Source organism: Engraulis encrasicolus, chromosome 1 (genome assembly GCF_034702125.1).
Source record: "Engraulis encrasicolus isolate BLACKSEA-1 chromosome 1, IST_EnEncr_1.0, whole genome shotgun sequence".
NCBI lineage: Eukaryota > Metazoa > Chordata > Actinopteri > Clupeiformes > Engraulidae > Engraulis > Engraulis encrasicolus.
The window spans coordinates 2,915,627-2,921,079 of NC_085857.1; the positions used below are offsets into that span (position 1 = coordinate 2,915,627).

Here is a 5,453-nt window from a genome sequence, read left to right on the forward strand (position 1 = left end):
ATTCTGTCTCACTTAGTCGTCTCACTTACCGATCTTGCTATCCTCTTTTTTTCTGTCAAATATAAACACACCATTGTGTATACACTTATCTAGGTCTGTTTGCCACAAGAAATGTGTCATTCCAAACAAGGCCAATTCATTCAAATCCCCTATTTTCAGCCATCCGTCGTCTCGTCTGTCTTCATATGAATGGAACTGGAACACGGTTCATACTAAATCTGAGTAGGCACACACACACACACACACACGCACGCACGCACGCACGCACGTACGCACGCGTGCACACACACACACACACACACACACACACACACAAACAGTGTTGAACACGGTTGGTACTAAATCTGATCATACATTCATTCCCATGGGACAACACCTGTATGGTGCCAAAGAAAAATGTAAAATTGAAATTGTGTTCCACCTGGGCACTTGCTAAAACGATTTTGTAAAAGAAAAAAGAAAAAGTGGGCCAAAAAGTGTGGGTTTTTTTCCAATTTTATTTGGGCATTGACAGTGGTTTAGTCTATGTAGAACACAGGTATACGGAGTATACCCACTTCTAAATTTCAGGGATTTCAGTATACCCACTTAAAATTGATTGATCCATTATTTACAATAGCAAAAATATATACAGTATACCCACTTCAAAAAATACTCAAATATACAGTATACCCACCATAGAAAAGTAGACTACACCACTGGGCATTGATAGTAGCTGAAGGAGGGCGTCAGGGAAGCAAATGAGCCTCAAGGCCAGGCGCGGAGTGGCCATCGGGAGATCGGGGACTTTTCCCGGTGGGCCGCAGCCGCGAAATTTATATAGCGGCTACATTATGTTCTCAGCCGGCCCCAAAAGTTTAACGTCTGATATAGCTAAGACTACCTAACTACATTTCACTTCTAATGCCAAAAGTGCATTGACTCACCAGTATATATACCGTCTACCCGTCCGCAATACCTCAGTGACGGTGTCAAACAGTAAATTGGCCACACCCCTTCTGTACTGATATTGTTCATACACCGTAGATCGCGGAAGTTTACTAGATCTTAGTAACATAGTTTCGTTTTCAGTGTTTCAAGAACCTGTGATATTTAGATTGGTTACCAAGGGATGGAAATATTAGTAAGTTGTGATTTATTTTCCGATTTCCACATGACTGTTACAGTTTACAGTCTGCCACTCCAGATTCACTTGTTCTGTGGTTATTGACTTGGGTTACGAACAGACTCCACTAAGTGGCAAGGAAGTGAACTGCAGTTAAGCAGGAAAACACGTTGTACATGTTTTTGATGGCATTGCTTTGTTAGAACTAGCGGTATATCTCCTTACAGTCGAAATAATGTTATTATCATACATATATTTACATGTGGCACATTTAGGATGTAGCCTATGTAATGTCTGAAGAAATGGAACAAAATAATTACCACACAAGATTCTGATGTGAGCAGTGCTGGGTGTGTGTAGCCTAAACTGTGGATTAAAATGTAATTGCAAGAAACAAAGACATTTGCTGCACTCAGGAAAGCACGCATGAACACACACACACACGCACGCACACACAAACGCACGCACGCACACACTCACTCGGTAAGGTGAGTTCCCATTGGAAAAAGTTCCCCCACTGTGAACTGTGGGGATATACCTGCTTTAAAACAAACATTTAATTATATCTGTATGTGCATGTGCCTGTGCGTGTGCGTGTGCGTGTGCGTGCGTACGTGCGTGTGCGTGCGTACTTGCGTGTGCGTGCGTACGTGCGTGTGCGCGTGTACGTGCGTGTGTGCGTGTGTGTGTGTGTCAGGTGAGGCTTGATGCCTCCAGGGCAGATTGCTCTGGGAGAAGTCAGATTTATGCATGAGCAGAGAGGAAAGATCCACTTGAGCACTGAGAAAGATTAACCTTTCAGCTTACATAAAGGTGTGTCGTCGTGTGTGTGTGTGTGTGTGTGGCGTGGTTTGGTGTGTGTGGGGTTTGGTGTGTGTGTGTGTGTGTGTTGTGAATGCTTGAATTCTGGAAATAAACAACTAAAAATCTTAGTGCACCTTTAAATTACAGGGAGATGTTTTACCAGGTTGAGAGGCCATTGTTATTTTCTACACATATCCCCAGGGCAGCTGAATCAATACCAATTTTGGGCCTAAAGCAAAGCAGTAAAAGCAAGAGAAAGGAGTTCTCCAGGTTGTGATCTGCACTGACCCCAATTCAAATACTCCTCTCCACTCCACTACCTCCAATCTCCAGTCCTCTCCCATCTCCTCTCCTCTCCTCTCCTCTCCTCTCCTCTCCTCTCCACTCTACTACCTCCAATCTCCAGTCCTCTCCCATCTCCTCTCCTTTCCTTTCTGCCTCATGCCAATACTTTCACTACACAGAGTGCGTTCCAATATGCGACCTTGCCTCCTCCACTTGCGCTTGTCTCCTCGTCCCGCCTCCCGGCCCCTCCTCCGTGGAGAAAACAATAAAGTTTCCCAGCTGTCAGCTTAGCCACAACAACTTTTTAGGGACTGTTTTTCATTCACCATCCCAATTGCAAATGAGAAAAAGACTACAATTGAGCTTTTGCAAGATATTGAAAGATAATGCTGTTGTCAGTGATGTCATCATGACATATTACTTCCTGGGAGAAGCAAGTGGAGGAGGCAAGTGGAGGAGGCAAGGTTGCATATTGCAACGCACTCACAGTCTCTGTCTCCATGACCTGGAGGGACTTCCACAGGTGGAGGTGCCTCTCCACTCTAATCCTTATCCCAACAGTGCATACCTCTCCTCTGCAACCCTCTTCCTCTTCCTCCTCTAATCTCGTCTCCTCTTCCTCCTCTCCTCTGCTTTGCTCTGCTCTCCTCTGCAACCCTTTCCTCTTCCCCCTCCCCTCTCCTCTCCATCCCTCCACTCACATTTCATCTCTAGTCCTCTGCTTCCACAGAGCCATTGATAACAGAGTTACGCCTACCTTTGATCTCGGCGGGAAAGTCACCTAGTGGCTGTGTAGACACGCTAAAGTTCTAAACAAACAGAGAGCCGTCATTGACTTCTACTGAGCAGAATAAGCCTTTCTACGGTAAGCATTGAATAAATATGCACACAAACGGGATCCATCCCATTTTTTTAGGTAATTCGTCTAGTACATCTAGGTGATATAAAATACTGTGTTGTTTACACGCTACTGTCGTAGAACTGGTGTGTTTTTATCACGTTTTGAGGGAAATCACCATTAGCTTAGCCAGGAGCCCGCCACTTACCTATGAGATGCTAACTTTCTTGGTAGCTTTTGACTGTAATCGCAAAAGCGTTGTGTTCATTATTTACACTACAAATATTAATTCGTTAAAAACTAATCACATACACTTGTATGTCTATAGATCTCTAGCAGTGAGACGCAGGCCAGCTTTAGCCTTTATGAGGCTGCATCAGACCTGCCAAAAACATGCATCGTTTGCATGCAGGCAGAGTGAAGAGGATCAGGGCAGAGACGTGTAGTCCCTACACACGACTCTGAATCAGTGGCATGGAGCAGGGCCATGGATCTGTCATGTGGACTAAATAAATTATAATGAAAAAAAAGACAACAACTGTATAACCAGTACTTGAGTGGGTCAATTATTTTTTTTTTTTAAATGTATTTATGTATGTTTTGAACACAGAAATACACTGGATGCTCACTGCTATGGTGCCAAGTTAGACAATAACCTAGTGTGAATATGCATTTTTAATACTGTATACCTTTTGTTATTAACTGTGTGAAGGCATAGCATAATGGTAGAACATCATACAGACACTTGGAATGCTTTGTAAGCATCAAACTGTTGACAGAGCACGACACGCATGAAGAATTCACATAGGCCTAAGAGTAAGGTTTGAGGTTTCTTTTTGCTCAGCGTAACAGTAATACAACAACAAAACTGTACACTTCATAGTTGCAAAACTGAGCTAATGGAACATATTTACAGCAATGCAAGTGATAATGATAAAAAACAAGAAACAGATAGAGCAGTCCAGTTTTGGGTGCAAAACACAGGTAGTGTAACAGATGTAAAGAAACTGGCCATAATACAAACGAAACATCTGGAGTTGTTTTGGAATGGTGATGTGGGAGAAGAAATGGAGCCTATGCAATCCTACAGAGTGTGGAAGGCCAAAACAGGACACAGGCTTGTCAAGTGATCCGGTTTCTGTAGTACCGAGTAGTAGTAGTCTGTAGTATGGAGCCTCTGCAGGTGTCATGCAACTCACAGCACTCCTGAGTGTTGTGCCTGTCAACAACACAGACATGCAGCGGTCATACTCAACGTGTAACATTGAAATAGACAGAAAATTAAAACTGTAAAAGGGGTCTATGCTGCTGTATATGAACAACAAATATCATTATCAGTGAATATGGTACACCTGGAGCAATTAAGTGAAGAACCAGATGAAGGTGGGAGACAAGCTGTATGAAGACGAGCAATGAAATGAAGAATCACATTGTAATAACAATATACACACCATGACTGTGAAGGTGGAAGACAAGGTGTATGAAGAAGGGCCGGAAATCTGTTCAGGGGTCATCAGTCAATGATGAGTGAATATGACACAGCTGGAGCAATGAAATAAAGAAACACATGAAGTTAGGAAGGGCACTGACAATCTGTTCAGGGGTCATCAGTGAAGTAAAGAATCACATAGTAATAATAACAACACACCAAGCAGTGAATGTGGGGAGGGGGCAAGCTGTATGAAGAAGGGCCGGATATCTGTGAATGATGAGTGAACACGACACATCTGGAGCAATGAAATAAAGAAACACATTGTTACAATATACACACCAAGCTGTGAGTGTGGGGGCAAGCTGTATGAGGAAGAGCAATGACAAAGAAACACATGAAGTTGGGAAGGGCACTGACAATCTGTTCAGGGGTCATCAGTCAATGATGAGTGGATATGACACACCTGGAGCAATGAAATAAAGAATCACATGAAGTTAGGAAGGGCACTGACAATCTGTTCAGGGGTCATCAGTCAATGATGAGTGAATATGACACACCTGGAGCAATGAAATAAAGAAACACTGTAATAACAATATACACACCATGACTGTGAAGGTGGAAGACAAGCTGTATGAAGAAGGGCCGGAAATCTGTTCAGGGGTCATCAGTCAATGATGAGTGAATATGACACACCTGGAGCAATGAAATAAAGAAACACATGAAGTTCAGGGGTCATCAGTGAAGTGAGGAATCACATAGTAATAATAGCAACACACCAAGCTGTGAATGTGGGGAGGGGGGCAAGCTGTATGAAGACGAGCAATGAAATGAAGAATCACATTGTAATAACAATATACACACCATGACTGTGAAGGTGGAAGACAAGCTGTATGAAGAAGGGCCGGAAATCTGTTCAGGGGTCATCAGTCAATGATGAGTGAATATGACACACCTGGAGCAATGAAATAAAGAAACACATGAAGTTCAGG

The 5,453-nt window shown here is 43.1% G+C and overlaps 1 long non-coding RNA gene across 2 annotated transcripts; it reads right to left on the reverse strand.

Moving 5' to 3' along the window:
• Positions 1-3,689: 3,689 nt before the first annotated feature.
• Positions 3,690-5,185, reverse strand: LOC134446361 (uncharacterized). Of its 2 annotated transcripts, none has more exons than XR_010034407.1 (3): positions 5,067-5,185; positions 4,484-4,574; positions 3,690-4,251 (listed from the first exon to the last, which is right to left on the reverse strand). It is a non-coding gene; the product is annotated as an uncharacterized LOC134446361 (long non-coding RNA). The 2 variants fall into 2 exon arrangements; XR_010034408.1 differs by lacking the exon at positions 5,067-5,185 and adding an exon at positions 4,681-4,735.
• Positions 5,186-5,453: the final 268 nt, after the last annotated feature.